At 39.0% G+C, this 24,418-nt stretch overlaps 1 protein-coding gene across 1 annotated transcript in view; it reads left to right on the forward strand.

Annotated features, from left to right (window-relative positions):
* The window catches only part of VEGFC (vascular endothelial growth factor C), a 235,799-nt gene that overhangs the window by 34,434 nt on the left and 176,947 nt on the right, over positions 1–24,418 (forward strand). Inside the window, exon 2 of the mRNA XM_074588404.1 lies at positions 9,571–9,647. The gene's annotated coding sequence lies outside the window, so the exon portion shown is untranslated. The remainder of the gene's footprint in view (positions 1–9,570; positions 9,648–24,418) is intronic.

Here is a 24,418-nt window from a genome sequence, read left to right on the forward strand (position 1 = left end):
AGATCTAACCTCTCTTTTGGTTCTTGTTTAAACCATGTTATGATCTTGGGAAATCCTTTGTAATGTTTTTTCTCCATCTATAAAGTGAGGATGAACATCATTATTTTGGTAAAATGTCACATGGTCTGTAGGTGGGCAGTGGTGGGTAAAAGCTAGGTAAGTGTTACTCAGATTGTGCATAACCCATTTGTTATTTTATGTTCTACCTCACACCCTTCTGCGTCCCAGCTAAGAACGACATCTGCCCTGCCTAGCACTCACATCGGCGGGACAGTAGATATCTCTCAACCTTTCTGCTTGTTTCTAAGATGGGGGTAAAAGTTCCCTGCTAACGCAAGAGTGCAGGCTGGAGAGCCGATTGTGCTGGAAGCCAAGGAAACGTGTTCCATGACCAGCAGCCTCCCGGAGATCCCCGGAGACCCCGCCAGAGGGGAGGTCACGGAGCCCCCGGAAGATTGCACCATACGGAGTGCACAAATCACTGCTGTTTGCTGGCAGTAAATTACTCTTCTCTCTGCTCCAGGTTTGCCTGGGAGGGAAAGCTGGATCAAGAGTGACTCATTTTTTCAGTAGTCTGTTAGAGCTTCTGCAGGGTGTCGTTGAGCTGCCTGCCTTTGTTTTCGGCCTCACAAGCAACTGTGGGTGCAGGCGCTTTTCCTCCTTCTGGTAGTTGGTAGGTGGAGCAATAGGGACCTAAATATTGTCCCTGCCCAGGGCAGGGGGTTGGAACAAGATGATCTTTAAGGTCCCTTCCAACCCAAACCATTCTATCATTCTATGAAATAGCCATGGTGCTTTGATGACTTACATGCTACAAATCATTTCACTTTTAATTTTTGGACGTTGCTGCATTTTTTTCTAGAATGAAGTGATGCAAGTATCACTGAGTAACCAAAACATAAACAATGAGCTGTGAAATGTTCATTTATTTATTTACTTATTTACTTATTGACACTGTTGCTTGATTGCTGACAATCAAGCAAGTAATTGGGCAGAATTTGTGTATTACAAATTTTAAGAGTACATGGCTCAATAGGGCTATGTTTGCTGAAGTTACTTACGTAGAAATATCTTTGCATTCAAAGACTGTGAGTTTTCTGCTACAATTCCATAAAGCATTTTCCTCAAGGAATACCAGAAGCATTATTAAAAGCATTGCTCTGCTGCATCGCAGAACATCACTGCTAGGAAGGGTCTGGAACTAGGGGACTGGGTTACAGGCAGCTTCACCAGCCCACCAGACATAATCCAAGGGCAAAAATGCAAGCTTCTGTTAATAAAAAAAAAAAAAAAAAAAGAGTAAAACAGCCTCCAAGCCCCACTAGTCATCTGAAAAATTATGTTGTGATTGCTTTTAAAGGTATGAATCAGTTGCCCTCATTGAAGGCATTTAGTGCTCCTTGATGTCCCCGGGTATCCTGCCTGGCCTTCAGCTGCCACTCCAGATGACAAGGGTGTCCCATCCATAGTCCAACAGACATAATCTAACAGTGCAGCAGTGACGTCTCGGATATCCTAGGGCATTTCAGCTGGCAAAAGATACATCTGTGTGGGCAGCAGAAGCAAGTTCCATGTACTTTTCTTTACCAAAAGCATTTGACATTCTAAAAGGAGGAAGGGATCATAGAATCATAGAATGGGTTGGGTTGGAGGGGACCTTGAATATCATCTTGTTCCAACTCCCTGCCCATGCCAAGGACACCTCCCACCAGACCAGTGTAGTTAGTGAGGGTTCCGTACTCAGTAATTCTTGGTAGTTTGTGAGGTAGGATGAAACACTAAGAAAGGTTGCAAAATTTCCAGCTGTCTGGCAGAATGTAGAATTAACCTTGATCTCACCTTAAAATGACATGTTGAAGAAAATGTCTTTGATGGCTTCCCGGATAGGGAACTTCTCCCAGTCTCTTGCTGAAGAAGGAAGCTTTTTCATTCCGTGTGGCAGTCATTTGGCAGAACATAAAACACGTGATGAGCAGAAGTAGCTTTGTAAAATCTACTTGTCCCCTTTTAAAAATGAGCGTTTAATCTGTTTAGAAACGGGCAGAGGTAGAGTTGAAAAAATTCCCTGTAGTGTATCTTGAAGAAACTTTACCTGTTTATTACTCCAGCCTAAGCCATAAAATACTGGACCTCCACAAAATTTTTCGAAGCAGCTGGAAATACAAAACCTTCTGTTAGAAGATTTTATTTATTTTTAACAATCAGTTGTTTGGTTCTGAGTTGCCTATGTGTGAGGTATGAGGACTGTGTCTTAAGCACAGTCCTCACGCATATTGACTTTCGTTAAAGATCAATTAACGTCGGGATGTTGAAGACTGGCAATATCATCCCTGCAGGGTATGGCAGTGGGTGGCCAGGAGCAGTGAGTGTGGCAGAATAGCGAGTGTTCCACTCTATAGAAATGAAAAGCAAATTTCTTCCTCTGACGTGACCACCGTGCCTTAATACTTTGAATTTTTGTGACATATGCCCTAAGTTTCAATTTTCGCCAGCGCTCTCCAGTTATTTGTATTTATTCAGGAAAAGATATTCCAACATTTTGATTGCAATTTTCTTTGTAGAAAGGTAACCTAATTAAATCTGTCATTTCTTTCAGAGTTAGAGAAAGTGTTGGGTGATAGATTTGGCTGCCCACTTTCGTTTGTTTTGACCTGCCTGCAAGTGGGATTGGCTGGCTGATGTATCGAAACCCAATGGCAAAAAAAAAAAGAAAATGCACTTATCCTGTTCACTGCAAGATTGCTGGTATTTGATTTCAAGCCACTTAATTCAGTCAGGAAAATCCCTATGAATTAACTCTCCCTAAACTTTTTTTTTTTTTTTTTGCATTTATTATTGTACGTATCTATTCCTTGTATTTTAAGCAGTTCTGTTTCTTGGCTGTGTTGGCCATGCAACATCTGATTATTTAATTCCTTGCAAAAACACTCCAATAACAGTTTTCTGTTTTTATCTTTTACAGTTTTTCATGCCTGAGGCACAACGCTATCTAGCTGCTCTTTAGAATAGAAACCGTTATGCTCCCTGTGGGTCAATAAACCAGATTCTTTCTGCAGGTTGGAGCAGTGGGAGAAGTTAGCCAGGGTCTAGTTTGGGCTCTGATTTCTTCTTCCAGGATAAAACAGCTTTGGGTTTGCTCTAGCGAGCATCCGCTGAAGGTAGATCTCAGAGCTGGCTTTTGCCATGAGTCCTGGCACAGCTTTTCTATGTTCATCTGTCCAAAATCTGCAGAAGTGGAAGCGTAAGCAGGCAAAACCAGACAAGTCAAATATTTCCAGAATGTGATTAAAGAAATCTAACATGCTAACCCCCCGCTTTACAATGTCACAGCTGGTATTTTATAGCGAGGTAGTGAGTCTGAATGACTAAAACAAATCAGATATGCAAAAGCGCCTGAATATTAGCACAGGGTTGTTTATGCAGTATTAACTACTGCGTTATTTATTTATGGTTTCCAACAGTTAATCACATCTTCGTGCTTTTTCATATTTTCAGAAGCTGTGTTGTGCAACAAAGTATGGTATTGTGCCACAGAATGAATACTGAATAAACAAGTAGAGAGTTTAATGCAGTGTCTCAGAAATGGTGGCACAAGTTAATGTGTGCATTTCTGTTTAGTTTGCTTTTCAGTGTACCGTATTCTCTATAGGATGAACATATATATATATGATTTTATATGCTGACAGATTATCAAAACAATCTCTCTTCTCTTGCCCTTATATTTCTCAACATTTTTAGTAAATGCCAAGGTTTGGGATCTCTTATTCCAGCAGACTTCTAAAAAATCACTAATAAAACAGCTATTTGCTGAAACACAGAAAAAGTGATTTATAATCAACAAAAGAAGTCAGAAAGCTGAATATTCAAACCCAGGTAGAGCCTGATAGGAGTGACTGAAGTAGAATATTAGTAATGGAAAAAATATATTGATAAAAACATATGTTTTCAAAGTATTTTCTTCTAATGTTACGTAAATATTCCAAATCCCAAACAGATGTAACTGATGCCAAGTCAATTTCTGTACATCCTTTCCTTTCAGCAACTTGGAAAGTGATGTGATTTCTGCTTAATGAAAATGAAAATTGGTCCGGAAAGCCCATTTCGTATGGCTTTATCTCCTGTAATGTAATTTCTGAGCTGTTTAGTGTCTCTGACCGATGATACAAGCATTATCTGAAAGAACATTAACAGGATATTGTGTTAATGCAAAAAACTTGTTAGAAATTGTAGATCATTGATAAAGAGAATTAAGAGGAAGGTCAAAGCTGTAGCGGACTGGCTATAGAACACAAGCAGAAATTAGTCTTAATACACTTTTCAGTAAATAAATTGGGATGCTTTCAGAATTATACATTCTTGATAAATTGGCATATCCATACTGATTTACTCTGGGCATTATTCTTTTGATTGTTTTACTTAATTCAGTGTGGGTCTTTCACTGTTGAATTCTCAACAGACTAACATAGGGGAAGTGCGGAGTGTAATAATAGAAATATTTATTAAAATCTATCCTGGATAGTCAAACCAACAATGGAGGGTAATTAAGAAAAAAATGAACTTTCTATGTGTATCTCACAAGCTCCAATTTCATATCCAGTCAACATTTTTCTTTTAAACTCTTGGAATCATAGAATTGCCTACGTTGGAAGGGACCTTTCAGATCATCTAGTCCAACTCTTCTGATAGGGAAAAGCTGCATATTTAAGGCTTTTGTGTAGGAAACTATGTGATTTCATATATATAAATAAATATATATGTAAAATAACCTGATAATTACAAATATTCCATTGCAAAAATTATCAGTTCAAGCAAGCACCATGAAAGGAGATAATTAATTAACAATCCAGATGAACTTCTAAAGCACTGTAACTTTCCTCAGGTTTACATTTCTTTTTTTTACTATTTGTTTTGATCAGTTTCGTTGAGACCCTGGTAGAACCTGACTGAAAAGAATTGCAGCCCTGGAAAAGCTGTAAAACACATGGTTTTCCTTCAGCTCATTTATAAGTTTGGAGACAGTGGGCAGGAGGCCTTCCCCCCGATGGCTGTACCAGGAACCTGACCAGATCACCCCACATCTCTAGAATCCACGTGCTCTAGTTTTTGAGGGAAGCCAGAATATATGTATATCTCGGGGGAGTGCAGAGGAAAAAGCATACATGGGTCTTCTTCCAGAAGTTGAGAAGCGCTTTTGTGTTCCAGAGTTCTCTTTCCTCTTGTGAAAAGCAAATTATCCAAAACAAGTAGAGGATATGATTATAATCCTCATAAAGATAAAAGGTGTTAGCTATTATTGTCGTTACCTCATCGTCCTCAGAGTCAGCTCTCGGGGATAAAAAACATCTGGGTCTCATATACGACATCTTAAGTGAATGAATCTATTTCAGCAATTTGTTAAATGGAACTGGGGCAGTGACAACAAAAATACAGGGAATGTGATACCTCCCAGCATGTCTAAAAGTTATTTGTCTTTTTTTTTTTCTTTTCCTGGGAAATCAATACTACCAGAAAGGGAAATTTATAACAGCTGAAGAGCAATTTGTATGGCAACATTCACCATTTATCTTGAGATATGGGTATGTCCTGCCAGGCATCAGCATTAAACAGCTTGTAGCAGAAAATATTTTTCGGTACAGCAAAAGGCAGAAGGGGACTATTATAGGGAGGTCTTTTATGATTTAAAAAGGAGTCTAAAAAGATGTCTAAAATCTTCCTTCTGAATACTGGTAGTGGTTGTTTTGGGCAAAGGATACATTCAGTACAATATTTAGTTTTTTGCATTTGAATGTACATGAAAATGAAGCAAAATGCTATGCACAATATCAATAGTGAGGAAATGAGGATTTCAGTGAGGAACCCAGATTTATCAGTCAATTTCCTACCTACCTGGACTGCTATATACTCATTCTATGTTAAATCTTTGGAAACTGGAATGTGGACCAGTATCCAAATCTTGCAAATCTAGTCCCCATTTATAGTCATTTCCTTTCATGTCTGTTCTTCCCTCTGACTCTCAGCACAGTTTAGTGTCATCAGGATGATGTTAAGAAACCGAAACACTGAATGTTACGTACTCATGAATTAACTTTATTATGTCCAGAAGTCTCCTTTATCTTTCGGATGTTCCACTCATGATTTATGTAACTTAATTCTAAATTTCTTCATTAGTTCTGTTAAGCAAGACAATATCATATATAACTGTCTTGCTTAACAGAACTTTACCTGGACCTGAGCAAAGCCTTTGACCCTGTCCCGCATGACATCCTGGTCTCCAAGCTGATACAATATGGGTTTGATGGATGGACAATTCAGTGGATAAAGAACTGGCTTGATGGCTGCACCCAAAGAGTGGCTGTCAATGGGCTCGTGTCCAAGTGGAGGCCAGTGACAAGTGGAGTCCCTCAAGGACCAGTACTGGGACCGGTCTTGTTTAACATCTTCGTCAGCGACATGGACAGTGGCATAGAGTGCACCCTCAGCAAGTTTGCCACTGACACCAAGCTGTGTGGGGCGGCTGACACGCTGGAGGGAAGGGATGCCATCCAGAGGGACCTTGACAGGCTGGAGAGGTGGGCCCATGCCAACATCATGAAGTTCAACAAGACCAAGTGCAAGGTCCTTGATCTGGGACAGGGCAATCCCAAGCACCGCTATAGGCTGGGCAGCGACTGGCTCGAGAGCAGCCCTGAAGAAAAGGACTTGGGGGTGCTGGGGGACGAGAGGCTCAACATGAGCCGTCAGTGTGCACTAGCAGCCCAGAAAGCCAATCGTACCCTGGGCTGCATCAGGAGAAGTGTGGCCAGCAGGGCGAGGGAGGTGATTCTCCCCCTCTACTCCACTCTTGTGAGACCCCACCTGGAGTACTGCGTCCAACTCTGGAGACCCCACTACAAGAGAGATATGGACGTGCTGGAACGTGTCCAGAGAAGGGCCACGAGGATGATCCGAGGGCTGGAGCACCTCTCCTATGGGGATAGACTGAGAGAGTTGGGGTTGTTCAGTCTGGAGAAAAGAAGGCTCCGAGGAGACCTTAGAGTGGCCTACCAGTATCTTAAGGGGGCTACAAGAAAGCTGGGGAGGGACTTTTTAGGCTGTCGGGTAATGGTAGGACTAGAGGGAATGGATTAAAACTAGAGATGGGTCGATTCAGACTGGACGTTAGGAGGAAGTTCTTCACCATGAGGGTGGTGAGACACTGGCACAGGTTGCCCAGGGAAGTGGTGGAAGCCCCATCCCTGGAGGGGTTCAAGGCCAGGCTGGACGGGGCTCTGAGCAACCTGATCTAGTGGGAGGTGTCCCTGCCCAGGGCAGGGAGTTGGAACTAGATGATCTCTAAGGTCCCTTCCAACCCTAACAATTCTGTGATTCTATAATGTACTTTCTGTATGTAGGCAGTCATACACATGCAGACACACATACATCAATGCTAAATGTGCCAGAAAAAACGCTGAAAATTAAATGAAAATCAAAGAATAAGGAATGTGGAATGTTTTAAAAAATCAAGAAACATAAGGAAGGCCCAGCGTTTGTCTTTTTTCTGCATTTTTAGTTCACGGAGCACATACATGACGTTGTTAGGAAACACTGTGAACAGGATAAATTTCTGGGTGCAACACACGGATGTGAAAGCATTGGGAGAAGTTTTTAGTTGTCAAAATAAGGTCTGCAGAAAGGCCTTGGTCAGCTATACAGACAAAAATAGCAAGATTTGAACATTGTTGTAAAAGATGAGATGTTTAAACCTTGCATAGATGTTTGGGTTTAGCTAGAGACCTGGGCTGAAGGGCACATCCAGGCTTGAATACTAGCAAAAATAATTATCTACACTGATGAAATAGAAAGCCATAATTTGATTTGTCATATACGTAGTGAAGAGTTCATTTGGTCATGATTGCAGGAACCATTAGAATATTTTTTTTTGATACAAATTTGGCATAACAGAGATGTGTCTCAAGTCTGAAACTCTACAACTGACCCAAAATCAAATCCCTCCCTAATAGTGATAGGAATTTTTTTAGTTTGGACAAGAGGTTTAAGAGAAGATGAATGAATACCTGCTGCACCACAATTGACCATTGTCTTGTTCACTTATAATTTGCTGTTGATTTTTTAAGAAGAATTTTGCATTATTTCACAGAGGAAGTAATTTGCTTTATAAACTTCCATGGATAATATTTTGTGGAGCTTACATTGCTTTACAAATTGTAGGTAGATATTTTAATAGCTAACTAATTCTAGTTTTTAAGTAGCATAAACATAAAAGAAAACTACTTCAAGGTCTGAGCAACATAAGTAAATGTTTTTTAAACACAATACAAAAAAGCTCAGTAATATTTCTCTGCAAGAATTAATAAAACATTAAAAAGGCTGGGAAATAAAAGAGAACTAGAAACTAGAACTGTGTGGAAGATTCTTAATTTGGAAAGTGACAACTTGTAAAAAAGCAACAACTTTTTAGTTAGTTTCAACAGTGGTTTGGGTGTTGTTGAAAGGAGCAGAATATGGGATTTCTGGTCAAAAAGAGAGAGAGATCCCCAAGCAAGACGGGTACAAGAATTCAGATGAGCTCTACTAAACTGACTCAAAGCAAAAACTTAAGTTTCAGGTTTTCCAAATTCCACTTGACCGTCTGACCATCGAGCTAAAACCCTGTTAAAGAATTTTGAATTACATTTTGGACTGCACCGTATTGTAATCCCTTGCGGTCGGTAATGAACACATATCTCCAGCAGCCCCTGAGTAAAACATTTTTGAAAGCGATGGGTGAAATGCACTTCGGTTACCATCTGACTGTGGTGATTAAAATGTCAATTTGATAAGCTCTCAGAGTTGCTGTTACATGAAAGTAATGCGCGAATGCTCTATTGCACCGGTCTCCTCTATCAGCTGGAAGATAATACACAGTGGTACACACAGCTGGAAAGGGAGCCCAAGGAAAATAAATGCTGCAAATTGAATCTTTACAGCACTTAGGATCACTGTCTCTGAGTAGACCTAAGAGAGCAGTTCAAATCAATTAACATTCTTTCTTACTTGAAGGCCAAAGGGATACTGGAAATAAATTTACTGTTTGTTTTTTTTTAAAAAAATTCATCTTAATAAATACCAATTTGAAATTTAACGTTAAGAGTAATATCCTCTACTATCGCAGCATTATCTAAATGGAGCCTACACCCTGACTGTAACACATAGCTGACTTACTTTGAAACAAAGGTCCCGTTACAAGCATTTGTTGCAAAATGCCTATTATTGAAATTATTCAATCGAGAAAATACTTTGTATTAGATGTTTCCCTAATACCTGTTTAGGAGAAGTAGAAGAGTGAAGCAAAAAAAGTGCTGGATTCTGTAGCTTATAAAAGTTCCCTTGTGCATCTCTGCTGCCCTATTCTGAGTGCCTCGCAGTGCGGTGAGCTTCTCTTCACAGCACCGAGTGACGTAAACCACAGTGCACTTCGCTTCTTTCCTTGGAAGACACCAATAATATATCTTTCCTCTTATGCTTTGTTTTTGTCTATTCTCTCATTGTAAATTCTAGAAACAAACCTGTCTTTTTTGTGTGTTTTCACAGTGCCTAGAGCCAAAGCTTGCATTGGCTGGAATTTCTAGCAGAGGTGACTTACAGCTTCTCCGGAGCCTCTCCTGCAGGTGAGCGGGCTCAGTCACTGGGGGGCTGCTGCTTCTCTCATGGGGAATTAAAAAAGGTGGAGCCAAGGCAGGGGACTGAGGCGTGGAGTACACTGAATTAGGCTTCCTCTGGCCCCTGAAAATGGTTTACTGTTATTGGGAAGCACCCAGTGCTTTTGGTGCCTTAATAGGGAGCACAAAGGCTGGAGCACCTCTCCTGTGAAGACAGGCTGAGAGAGCTGGGGTTCAGCATGGAGAAGAGGAGGCTCCGGGGAGACCTTATAGCAGCCTTCCAGTATCTGAAGGAGACCTAAGAGCCCTTTCCAGTCCTTTAAAGGGGGCCCACAGGAGAGATGGGGAGGGACTCTGGATCAGGGAGGGGAGCCATGGGACGAGGGGGAACAGTTTTAAACTGAAAGAGGGGAGATTTAGCTGAGATATTAGGAAGAAATTCTTGGCTGTGAGGGCGGTGAACCCCTGGCCCAGGGTGCCCAGAGAAGCTGTGGCTGCCCCATCCCTGGAGGGGTTCAAGGCCAGGTTGGACGGGGCTTGGAGCAACCTGGGCTGGTGGGAGGTGTCCCTGCCCAGGGCAGGGGGTGGCACTGGGGGGGCTTTGAGGTCCCTTCCCACCCAAACCATTCTATGATTCTATGATTCTAATATCAACTACAAGCCAAGAGTTTGGCACTGACAACAGGCTGCTCATGAAAAGCATGAAGTCCAATGATAATATTAGAAGAAAAACAATCTATGTATGGAAGTTCTCTGGACTTTCAGTAAATTTTTAATTTCTTATACATATACCACCTTTTTCTCCAAGGGTTCTTGCTCATAGTGGTTTCATTTGGGGAAATGAAATAAAATTGTGGTAGGAGTGTAGAATAGTCTATTCAGAAGACTGGGTAAAAGTATGGGAGTGTGCTTGTGCATGAGCAAAAATGTAGGATGTAATGCTGAAAATACAGTCACAAGATTCACTTGGCGTAGAAGGCACTCCAAAGGCTTGTTGAAGTTGTCAGAATGACTTTATTCAGTTGCTTTTTATTCAAACTGAGTATAAGACAGAGGACCAAACATTATTCTGCTTTTCTAGAATTTGAATGCAGGAAGCAATCTCTCTGCCGTGCTAGGGGGGAAAGAAGGAGCAGGGATCTGAGGAGCAACACCCCATCACTATACTGCCCAACTAACCGCACAGAATGTTTCGTAGTGTGTACATGTGTAGGAATATTTGCAGGTGTTTGTACAGATACATATACACATCCTTTCCTCCAGCAGCAGGAGGAGAGTTGTAAGTTCTTCCTGCCGCCTCTTTTTCCCCACGGGCTGTGTGGACACTAACACAGAGAGAATTAACAAAATGTTCTATGGGCTTTTTTGATGAGAAATGTTTTAGGGCTGCCAAGTCCGTAGTCATTTGTGCCTTGAGGGCTAGAAGAGAAAGATTGTCAAGGGAACAAATAGTGAGTTACAATAGAAAATGTTGCCTTTAGAAAATTAGGGAGATAGGAGCCAAAGATCTACCAGACTAATCTGTAATTGCTGCGGCTTTCACAGCCGAACAAAAAACTGAATGGATACCCCAGGTTTTGATGTGGAAAGTTTATTTGTAAATGCTTTAATGAGTTGTCAAGGAACATTAAGATGATAGGTGGCAAAGACACGTTTGACATCATGCAGAAAGGAGTACAGTAATTTTCTCAAATGTGTTCCAGCTCACTGCCTGGGTCATTTCTACACACCTTAAAGATGTTTTTAAAACACTTATGTCATGTGAAGAACCTTTTTTGTTTATCAGTCCAAACTGGAATGGGATGTGATCCTATGGAAATTCAGTGAAGGCCATGTGAATGAATGCAATGGGAAGGAACATATCGTTTATGTACTTATTGATGGATATTTTCCAGAAGTCCGTTAGTTTCTCAGAGGTCACTGTTTATTTACATTAAACTCTATGGTGTGACTATGTCATACATCAGGATTCAAGTGTTTAACAAAGCCAATAATTTAACATTGATACAAAGGGAACTTGGAAATACTTCCCCCATTCCTTTACCTGAAAAGTTCCCGCTAGTAGCATGAGCTTATTTGGTAAGGCAGTTCTGGAAGGGGATTTTTGTTTCTTTGTTTAAATACTCATTGTAAGAGCTGTTGGTGGGCTATTAACCTAAAATAACATTTCCACTGCACTGGGTCAGGATGGAACCCGTGCCTTCCAACCGGTGGCTAGCACACTGTCAGCACCACACCATGGAAATTCGGCTGCTCTAAAAGATAAGCATAAAACCTTCATTTCCCCAAAGAACTGGTGTTTTAAAAATGAAAATACAGTCACTTTTCTGCTTCTATTCATTTTCCTTCTTAGTGTAGATTGTATACCACCCCCCCTAAAAGATTACTGTTGGAAGGAAAGGATTAAAATGGAGCCTGGCCTAGAAGGATGTCTTCTGACTGAAACGTGCTACTCTTTTTTTCAATCCATCTTTGAAAAAGAACTAAATAGGGCCTTTTTGGTACAGACCAGATTTAGTTTGCAAAAGCAAAGAACACATGTTCAACACAGTGAATAAAAACAGCTGGGGGGGCCATATATACAAACTAGGAGGAAAATTATTATTGAGGTACAGAGAAACATCTACATTGGATTCAGTGATGTTGTCACCTTTTCTAGCATCAAATAACTCTATTTTACAAGGAATCGATATACGCAGTCACAAATGAGGTCCACGTAACTGGACGGGGTTTTTATCCAGGCCCTGCAATCCAAGGGGAGCCACGGCGACTTTCAGAAATCAACATTTTCATATCAACCCCGCAGGGTTGTCATCCCAAAGACTTAGGAAAGGCAATGGAGCAATTGCCAGATACTCCCTACATCCGTGCGTTCTGCCAACCCTCGTAGAGCTGCTGAACCAGCGGGCCTTACAGCTTTTTTTGTCAATAAAGTGGTGATACAAGGTCAGTAACTTCAGGGCTTTAGTTTGCCAGCTGTCTAACTGTACGAACTGATAAGTCTGAAAGCCCCGGGATTTGGAAAGCTCACAGACCAGCATCTCATCTCTATGATTCTGGTCAGACGGGATTTCAGTTAAATAACGAGTCAATGGGAAAAGCGCTGACCTTTTCATCTTCTGCTGCGGGACAGCAGATCCTGATTTAGTGCCAAAGAAAAAGGGGATTCTGGAGTACCAGAAAACTTAGTGTCAATTTATTCATTTCCTTCCCATGGCAGCAGTGGAGGTGGGATTAGGGGCAGTACCAAGGCACTGTCAGGCACCTAATGGCCTGTCACCGTCTGATTATTGCCTTCTCTTTCCGCTTCTCCCCCCTCACATTGTGGCACATTTAGGAAAAGGATATAACAAAGGAACCACCAGAAAGTGAGACTGGAAAGGGAGAACGATCCCTCTAAGAAGTGTCACATGGAATAGCCGTTCTCTAAGTAGCCACCACTTGGTCACAGAAACCAAAATGTACTGGCACCCAGCTGGAGCATCGTGCTAAACTAGGCCTCATCTGTATTTGGGTTTGTTCAGGATGACATCGCTTTTCTCCTTTGTTTTATGCCGAGTAACCATGGCTTTTCAGTTTTCCTTTCTCTCGAAAGCCGGAGCCGAGAGCCTTATGAAGTCGATACCGACTTTTCGCTGCTCACACTCCACCAGCCAAAAAAGCTGCTTTACTTTTCTCTTTTAAAATAATTAATCTAGCTTAAAAATGGATTAGTGCTGACATCTCTTCTTAACAATACGGATAGAAACTCGGAACGAACAGCTGTTTGGACAATCTTGGATGAAAGTCTTTCCCCAGGCAAATGCAGGAGATGCACGGGCCCGTGCAAGGGCACGTTGCTGCCATTGCTGGTGGCCATCTGTTAGACTGGCGTGGTGCCCACGCAGGAGCTGAGCCTACAGCAAGGACTTTGAGATGTCGGCACTGCCTCCTCCGTGACAGTACTGCCATCTGGGTGCCAAATGACTTTCCATTTTTAGGTAAAAAGCAAAATAATAACATTTTAAAAGGGAGGAAAAAAATGAATGGAATCCAATGGAAAACTTGTTTTACTTTCCAACAAATTTACTGTAATGACTTTATATATATGTATGTGTGCATATATATATTTACACATATTTATATGTAAAATGACGTTGTTGTTTCCTGTTGTGACAGGTGGCTGTAGTTACTCGTTTTCATGAAGACTGAGAATTTGTCATTAACCAGGCAAGTGATCTATACATTTCACCTAAGCGTAGGGGAAGGGATAGTTCCGAATATTTAGCAGTTACACCTGGGACAAGATTACTTACAGAAAAGAGATCACGTTTAAGTACCTGAAGAGGCTGATTCTTTCTACCCCAGGAAAAACACGAGTAACCAAATAAAGGGTATTGGATTTCTCACACTTCTGAAATGTCCTTACCTAATTTTTCTGATGGAGTCGATCAGCAAAAGCCCAGCCGTAATCTTTTATAGGCGGTGAATGGAATGCAGAGTAATTCCTACTGCGACACATAATCCTTCTCCAAGCCGTTAGAGTGACCTTAACTGTTGTATGCAGAATTATAGCTGCAGTGTTTCATGTCCTGCCAAAATTCAGCTTATATTTAACAGAGTTTTCTATTTAATTATGTTTTCTTCAATTGAACTATTTATTCTTTTATTTTATTGTGGTCTGGTAAACAAGGTACTAAGTTTTATGCCATGTCCAGTAGTATTATGTAAAAATATGGGTCAGTTTAATTTTTTTTTACTGATATGACCTTAAGTATGAAAGTGTTTGTGTGTTTGGAGCACTGGGCTATTGCCAGTCTGCCCTGGAGATCTCACTGATGAGACTAATAAGAAATAACTTCAGAGTGTTCTGGCTTTTCCTATTTAATGGAATCTGAGTATTTTGCCTTTAAATGAATAGAGGTTTTTTATTATTAAAGGAATTATATTTAGTTATCAAGAAGAATGTAATACAACAATAACCGAAGTAAAAATGCATTCTAACCGTTTTGAAATAGAAATATTACAAAAAAGTTCACCAGGGGGCAATGTTACACAAACTCTTCCAAGTTCTTCTTAGCGTGTAAGCGAAGTTATAGAAAGATGTGCTCGCTTTAGCCTGCAGCGATGTGAGACTGCAAAAATCACAGTTCTCTCTGAAGAGGGAACTTCACGAGTATCAGAAATATTTACCACGTCCTTGGCTCCTGATCAGAATTCATCGTTGAGGCAGGCCTGGCTACTGAGAAGTAGACACTTTTTCCTGACCTGTGTGAATGGGAGACATCTGTCAAGCTCTAGGGGCTACTCAGGGTTACACAGTATAGTTTTAACATTCCCAAACAACCTCTGAACTGGGCTGATGGAGCAACCGCCATGACGTGGAAGCCCTTAATCTGGGGATGATTTTACTCTATGAAGAGCTTTCCAGAGCCCAAAGGAAAGGTTCTGTCACCGGTTTATTTCTCTGCGTTACAATAGAGCTACCTCACAAAATAAAGGCAATGGTGGAATACACTGTATGGCCTTTCTGCCAAAGGCTCATAGCAACAATATTTCTGAATCTACAGGAAAAACCCCAACCGTGTTTAGTCACTGTTTCAGTAAAGAAAGATGATTCAAGTAGGTTCGAGTAGGAAGAACATGCCCCAGAACAGGTAAAAAAACTTATTATCCATCCCTGCTCTATGACCTGCAGTTGTCATTTTTTGGGTCCATACAGTGGCATTTATGATGACAGAAAGGACAGAAAGAATAATCCTTTTTTTTTTTTTTCATTGAATTGATGGAAATATTTATTTAGAACTTTCATACATCCTTAATTTTATGAAACAGACGAAATATTTCATTTCTGGCTCCATCCAAAATATTTAAACCGCACTTTGTATTTTTAAAGTGACTACTGCTTTAACTTTTACTTAGGGAGTAATGGCGTTCAGGGTCCCAGACACAAAAAATTGGATTACAAATCCAGCAGGGTTGGGGTATTTCAGGTAATTTTCAGCCCATTTTAAAGGAGCTAATGATTATATTTAGGCAGTTGCATTTCTAGGCAGAAATTACATCCTTTTTTTGTTATTCCGAAGTCATGGAGCACTTGGTACAGGGAAGGTCATGGCCATTAGCTTGTGCCCGTCAGCGATAACTGTGCTCGCGTACTGCCGAAAATAGCAGTGCAGAAAAATGCTCTAATCTAACATGGTCCTGGGAAATATAGATGGAATTGCATATGGAGTTAAACTGGCTTTGGAATTAACTGATTCTATTTCAACACCAAATCATATGGAAAGACAGACTATTATGGATGTGGGCTAGTTTGCGTATTAATGTCAATCTTATCATTTATTGTATTTCCATAGCTGACTGCAAGTAGTAGAAGCAATGTAATCTATCAACAAAGCAGATGGAGACAGTTTGTGTCCAGGTGTAGCCCGATGACCTAATTCTGTTTATATATACCTGTTTATCAGGCATATAAAAAAAATCAGTTTGCTTTCATTTGCTTCTAGGGGGACTGCATTTCTGTGAATTTGCGGCAGAATTTGTGTGTTTTGGATAGAGATTTGCTGGCTGCAAGAATAAATCCTCACGTCTAGCCTGTTGTCAGCCCGAGTCAAATAATCCAAAATTAGATAATGGGTTAGTTAAATAAATAAAAATAATTTTTAACTTAGAAAACATAACGTTTATTATCTACTCTTACGGAGTTCTGGCTTCTGGAAGTAACCAGCACCACGTGAATCACTTTCCCAGCTACAGAAGTTGCTCAAACCCGGGTGACAGAAATGATGCTGAATGGGCCCGTGCCATAGCTACTTTTGGCAAAATAAAAAGGAAACTCTGGAAGAAGTCCAAACTGAAAGCCCTGCAAATAGATGTGGGAAACCCAACTTTTTGCGCTCTCCAGACATGCCCAGATAGACAGTCTGTGAACTATTGCTTTGTTTGATGCAGGCGACTTCCGATGTCCTGAAATAGTGTGACAGGAAATCTGTATTTACCGATCTGTTGGTGGCTATTTCATATGAATGCTTTAAATGGTTATTTCCCAGTGAGGTGCACTGGACGTAAATAGTTCAAAACTTAATAATTATGGTTTCAAAAAAACCCTAAGAGATTACTCTGGTTTTGACAAATAACTCATGAAATCCACACTGATAGCTCTGGTACGCTTCTTTGCAGTCACAATGACCGCTTTCACTTCTTTAAAATGTTATTTCATCACATCTTTTTGCCGGGAGCTCAGAAGAAACTTAGGGCTTACCCAAAAGAAACGGAGGATCTTCAGATTTGTAATTTGGTGCCAGGAACTGATTAACTCCGGAATTATTTTTTATACCCCTAGCGCTGATAATTTTGAGTAACTCTGTGCTGCCGCTACATTTTCACCGTCTACTACTAACTTCTTCTGTGACGTTCATAACAGAGCAGTTAATCACATTGTTTTCATGCTTCTAGGACGTGCTTTTCTTACAATCATGTGGAAGTTTCAGCTTCGTCAGTTTGCAGTACAATACTAAGGCCTATTGCCTTCGATTCTTCGTGTCATTTTCTTTCCACAGGTTTCTTTTTCGCATCCCTACATGCACACTCCTCAGCACGCACACTCCTCAGCATCACCTATCTGGAATTAACTTCTACATACATCTGCCTGGCAGTCTGGCTCGTTTTGAGACTCCCTCTTTTTCTCCAGCAGCTGGAATTAATGAGAATATTATGTCTACTGAAAAATGAGACTTTTGGAAAGTAGGAGCAGGGCATTCTCAGTGCGTGTAATTTATATTCTACGTATGGTACGTGGATATTCTCTTTAATTGTTTATACACACATAAAATTATCTCTTTGGAAAAAGACATTTGCCTTTGTCAAATAACGATCTCAGAAAGCTCATAGAAAAGGAAAATAAATAAATTCCATTTTCAGTGACGGGAGTTCAATGGCTTTTATATAAAAAGTAGTGAATTTGAGGATATATTTTTTGGCCATACTGAAAACCAGAAGTCACACAGGTTTTCAATGAAATCCATCAGTATTAATAGAAATCAGGTAAACATAAGAAATAAATCTTAGTCAAATAAATTGTTGAAATGCCCTTTTTCCTTTTCCCAGGATGAACATTGAAGTAATTGTAGCTTAAAGAGTTTATATAAAAATTGAAAATAACAAAATGTAGAAAGTTCCAATCCAGAAATGATAGACTATTCTACAGTATCTACTGTCTTATTTTACCTTAAATTCAACTTTTTTACAATACAGGGAAGTAAAATGGAAAAGAATATGTAAAGATGAAATATATGACAATGATAAGTTTAGTTAAAAGAAGAAAGCTGTAAGTGTAAGGGAAAATATGATAGGAAATACTGTTAAACATAGAGGAAAAGACAGTGCATTTTCATTTATTCTTTTTTTGAGCCTGCAGGTGGTGTAAGTACCTTAAGAATGTTTTGGAATTCCAAAACAATGTTATTTTCCTCTTTTGCACTAACATTTTATACATATATTTGTTAAGTTTGGTAAGACTGTATTTTTTAACCTGGTAGGAATGTGGTTTTCCTTCTGGATATGTGAATGATGAGTTCGCTTCGGGTTGTTCAGAGCCCCATGAAAATGCAGATTCTTGGACTGTATCATCTACAAACAATTAAAATAAGTTATAATTTTATTTATAGGCTATTTGTGGTAAAAAAAAGTGGATGGGATACTAGGGTATGATCATGGATACTTTCAGAATATGAGGGAAAAAAAATCACCCACCGCACCCCCTTGTTTGGATGTTTACAAAGGGCACATACGTTTGAGCTGACATACTGGTTTTTCGGTACAAAAAATACAGCAGCCAAATTATCTTTGCTCATTAAATATATCATCAAGAAAGCAATATGTTTACAGATAATGATATGTTTATGGTTTGGAAGTTCTTATACATGTTGATGAGTTTCTTGCATGTTATCTACAGCCAACAGGGACTCTTGCAACACGGGAGGTGAGGAGCTGGACTAAACTTGGTGAGCTCCTTTCAGCACTATGTTTCTGGTGAAATGATGACCTGGAGTCATAATAAATTCGATTTCAGGACTGGTTTAACCATTTACTCTCCCCACAATGGTATCTGCAGGGTGCGAGCAGGGTGGGGGGACGCCCCAGGGGAGGTCAGGCAGGAGAACTAAGGGCTGGGAGTTCCCTCAAGGTCCTGAGCTTTTTTCAAATATTGACTTTGTACCTTTGCTTGATGGGCGTCCCGGTGTGCGTGGTAATAATTCACACTTACCTCTTGCTTCTCGGTGAAAGAACTGCTCCTTGATCTACCAACATCAATTATAATAGTAATTGTACATTTTTGTAACCATTTTCAATAAGGGACTTTATGAGTGCTCAACTGCAGAATGAAGCTAAGTAGAAACTGCGTCACTGTCTCTAAACTAGAAAATAGCCATTATCGTATTAGCACTAAGTGCTCAGATTTTGGGCTGCTTCGTGTTGAGGCTGTTGAAGAAAGCACTACCTTTTCTTCGTTTTACAAAGAGTAGCGAAGGCAATGATTACAATAAAGAGCTATTCCTAAAAGTCTTATTACTTTTATCACACCTATTTAGGAAAGGGCTGCCTTCTCACACAGCATCATTTTTCACTCTGCAGTCTTTAGTGTAAGAAACGGTAAAAAAAGTTTGTAAGAAGGTGTGTACTGAGATACTTTCTTAGAAACTGTATTTTCCCTATGAAAGTAAAATCAGAGTGAATTCGCAAGTGCCAGCATTGGCTGGTGGAGCTGTGGAGATGTGTGTATGTGGCCAAAGGCAGTGCCGTGAAGGGGCACGGAGCGTCTCTGCGAAGCAGCTGGAGAGGAATAATCATCTCCTGCCGCCCCCGAATCTGCCAAATACATATGTGAGGTATTTGTTAGATTATAACAAGCCTTGTCCCCATGAATTACATTTTCAGATTCCACAGTATACGTGCAACATCTGTCCAGACCTTTGTAGTACTAAATACAAGGATTACTGTGACTTATTTATATTGAAAAGCCAAAGAATCACTGCTGTTTGTATAACGATTCAATTAGTGTCATAAACATCACTTTACGTCTGAGATTAGATTGCTACAACGCCCGTGATGCTGTTATGTTATGATTAGCACCCATTTGTGAAACAGAAATAATTTGCTTCAAAGACCAGAGAAAACCTTGTCTGAGTTTGATTGAAGTACAGCACCTTTTACAATTATTCCCCATATGGTACTAAAATCCACTTAAAATGTGCTTTATTGTTATGGAAGCTTTAGTTTTCCTTGTCTACCATAAGCGGAAAATAAATTTGCTGTTGTAAGAGTTTGTTTATGTTGTCTAAAGGGAAAAATATTGTATTTAGTTTAACAGAAGCATAAATTAGCTATGAAAAGTGACTTAGTGGAGCAGTTCTGTGAGTATGAATTGTATTTCCACATTCCCTAGCGCAAGGAAAACCTAACATAAAAGATCGAGACAGGATAATTCCTTGAAAGTTTTGATATTTTTTTCAGGGAAGGTAGGGTTTCAACCCTGAAGGTCAGATGCATCACTACATTTTAACTTTGTGAGATTATTATTATTATTATTATTATTTTGTAAACACTGCCTTTGGAGGGAGCATTTTGGTGATCTAGAAGACAGGAAAAGCTCTGGTAACTAGAAAGACGTTCATATCCATCATTAGCATGCTGAAACTATTTGGAATTGTTGCTGCTTGTTCTTAATTTTAGGGCATTTTCTCAAGGGCATTTCTCTCTGTATGTTTGACTTGAGAAGTGCTTGAGGCGTCGCTTGCCATAAACCCATCGCATGAGTCTGCACAGAAAGCTTTTTTTGCTGCTGGGACTCAAAAATTCGGAAGCACTGTGTATAAAAAGCGGTTCCAATTCTTTTTTGAAAGCTGAAAGTGAAATACATTCGGTTCCAAATGTATGCTTTGAAATTATTTTTAAAAAAGCAAAAATCCACTGGCAGTTTTTGTCTCTTTTTTCTAATATTCGCAGCCCATTACTTTTTTGCTAAATGACAATGCTGGTAAGTAAATATAAAATCCATGACGTCATTATTTTTCGTTCTTCCAGCTAAATGCCAGCAATTAAATAACAGCTATAATAGCTCCTAGCACATTAGTGTGTTTTTTTGTTAAAAATAGATGATTTTGTGATAATCAGGAGAGAACTGTGAATAAGAAATGATGCGTGATCGCTCAAACACAACCAAAGCAACGCGTCCTCTCTAACTCCAGCGGGTTCCTTTGCAAAGAAGCTGCGGTGGCAGCAGGTTGTAAATTGCTCTGCAGATTAAAAAGCCCAGCTAAACGTAGGTAAGCAGCTCAATAAAAATTTAAATATAAAAAGCCAGATTTGCAAGTATTACATGACACCTTGCATGCAGGAACCTCTCAGCTCTTCAGTTGATTTTATTAAATTATAAGTATACTATAGACTTTTTCATCAGTAGTCGACACTTACGTATGCTCAGAGGTACATTTTGTGGATCAAAGGTTCCTCCATCTGCTGTGCGCTGCCAAATAAGTGTCGTTTGCATACAGATTTCTGGGCTAAGTTAAAATTTGTCTGCAGTGCCAATATGTAGAAAACTATATATTTCATTTTCACTGTGGTTCAAAGAACTGTTTTTAGCTACTTAGACTGAGAGGACAACATTTCATAAACCTTATATTCATAGTAATTATTATTTTTATACTGTACCTTTTTGATCCTTTTTTAACTGTGGTAATTAAAAGCTTGATCAAAAACCCATGGAAGTCATTAATTCATTCCTTCATTTTGATGGCATAGTTTCCTCCGTATCATTAATGAGAGATATGTGTAAAAAACTGAAACAGTAAATAACTTAAATTGACAGTTTAGTACTATGAATAGACTTCTCGTCAAAAAAGTCACTGGAAGTAATTCTAAAAATAGAAATGCGCTTTATTTATTTATTTCCAAACAGACTGTTCTATGTTGGAAAAGGTAATTTTGTTTTTTCCTTTTTTCTGAGAAGTACTTTCTTTTCTGTTTTGGCGTAACAACTGTGTTCTCTTAATAAACCGTTAAGCAAAGTGGTTAGAATAGCTAAAAACAAAACGTAATTTGCCAGATTCTAATTACCTAATGAAGGTTCTTGTCTTAGACGTCGGAGTTTTACTACGACACTGAGTGGTGTCTACCAGATAGCAGCTGGCGACGGGGAAGTTGGGCACTTGTTGGAAGGTGGTTGACTGGGACTCGGAAGGATTTTCTTCTGGATCAATGAAACATATTTACTTTGGCACTAAATTAAAGGGTTTTATTTTGTGTTTTATGACGAACGTAAAGAATATTTTCCTGAAACCGTGTTCCTTTCTAGATGTTAAATGATCTGGATATACGTTCTAACTGGGTTTTTGCACCAAGCAACTTACACTAAAGCAATTCTAGTTGATTGGAAGAGAATGATTTTCTCTTGCAGAAATAATGAACTTTTCTACCTTGTTCACTTTACTGTTCTAAAATTGTCTTTCCTTACTTTTTTTAACCATAAGAAAACGGATTTTCTCCAACAGTTCAATTAGGTGTGTTGTTTTTCTCTCTACCTGAGCATTAACCCAATCCCAAGACTTTAATTTAAAAAAAACACACCTTATTTACTCTTATACAGCAGTGTAATAGTAGACAATTTTTTTCTTAATCTTGGTTCACTAGAAATAATATAATATCTTAAACATTTCAGGCTGAAGTCTCACAGCCTCCACACTCCCCTGGGTTCATTTGCCAAATGCTATTTCTTATTTTAGCAGGGGTTTCTCTTAGTTCAGGACAGGAAACAGGGAAAGATGATCAATGTTTTCCAAATGGAAAAGTGTAAAAAAATCTGTTTATGTTTTAAGCCTGAAGCTCCAAGCATGTTTTAAATAACATATTAGAAAAAACCTACTTTTTTGTGTAGTTGATAGATAATGATGCAATATCTATTTTAGTGGTTATCAAAATAATAATATGATTAATTTTTATAATCTGAATTTATAAGAGACTTCTTAGACTGTTTATTTCTCTGAATAAAGATTGTAGAAGCTTCACTCGTTCTCTAGCAAGGGGAATTTTTGGGGTGTATTTTAGCTGGTTTGCATCTTTTGGCAGTAAGTGGATATCATTAGGTGATAAAGTAATGTGTTTCATAGCACTACCTAACTTTTCTTACTGCATTGAGATATCGACATACAATATTTTTTCTCTTCTTAGTAATGGTAGGATTTTAATTTTAATTTCAAAACATTAGTGTTATGCAGCTTAGGTAAGGTGAAGGAGTGCATATAACAAAAGTAGTTCCTATTTTTCCTGGTTCTCTTTACTTTTTCCTTTTTTTTCTTACTTGTGTGCCTGTTTCTTCAAAATTATTTTTTTCTTTCTGTTCAGAAGAGAAAGTATTTCATTTTGATCAGAGCAACACCGTTCCATATATTTTAGTTTATTAAACTGAAGTGAAATTTCTGATTTCCACACAGCTTTTTTGTTTACCCCAACTCCGGAATGAGCTGCGGGAATTCTCATTCTCTCTGTACCTGTTGCTAACGATGTTCTCAGAGTACTGAGCTTTGCGATGGATTGCTTGCTCTGGCTACACCAGATCATTTGTCATAGTCTGTTTTTAAAGAAAAAAGTGGTTGAAAGAGGGCACAAGATATTACAGATGCTTAAAACAATGCAGTTGAGTCATCATACTTTGCTGAATTGGTCAAAAAGAAGCTTTCCAGTTTTAAATAATTCATGTGGACAGTTCCAAAATTCAACTCTAAAATTTCTCTAATGCTTCCACTAGCAAAACATTATGTATTTTTTTTTTATTTAACCCAGAAAAGGAAACATTTCAAAATAATAGCATTTGGATATTCAAGTTTTGTTATTTACGTTTTATCAGAGCAAAACCTTAGTGACCACAGACACCCAAAACTGGCTTCACATTTCAGAAAAAGCGTGAGCATATTTTCACAACTATCTCATTGATCTCCTAAGGCTTTTGATGGAAAGGCGTATCACATTTTTTAGTCTCTATATATGAGTTTCTAATGTTACCGGTATGACATGGGCACTATTATCAAGATTCTGATCCAGAAAAATAAGTAAATGTTTAATGTAGGCTCACCAGAACTATTGAACTTAATGGGAGCCTAACTGAACACTTAACTGAAAAATATATATTCTCTTAACTGAGAAATATATATATTGACATATTTTCAGCAGAAACAAGTATGAAACAATTACATGATGATAATTTAAAACAAAAGAGTAGATAATATTCTCCAGTGCCTTACAGAGCTATTGGCATTTTTACGGAGAACCTGTAACGTAATCAGAATAGCAATGCTTTGCATTCGGATCAGACAGGGGAAATGATTAAAATATGTGAGAGAATCTGATCCACTGTTATTGGAACAGGTAAATATAGATCTAAAACACTCTATGATTATAAACCCCTTAAAAAATCCCATGGAATATATTCACTACAGGCCTATCTAGAAATTGAAGCATGTCGCTTGAGTTACAAATAGAATTAATACAAATTGCTTTATTCAGTAACATTCCTAACTTGAAAAAAAAAAAAAAAACAAACATATTTCATTTGAGTTTATTTTCCAAAATTTTTCAGGGATGCCCTGCAAAGGACATAAATGTTGGCATGAATTATACGACTAAGGCTTTAAAGAGTCGTCAGAGCCAGAGCAAGAGTTCACTGTTTGTCTCTGACCTTGGCACAAGGCAGGAATTAAAATGCAGATTTATCGCAACATGTAAAAAGTATGCATTGACGTTTC

The sequence above is a fragment of the Larus michahellis genome, chromosome 5 (assembly GCF_964199755.1).
Source record: "Larus michahellis chromosome 5, bLarMic1.1, whole genome shotgun sequence".
Lineage (NCBI taxonomy): Eukaryota > Metazoa > Chordata > Aves > Charadriiformes > Laridae > Larus > Larus michahellis.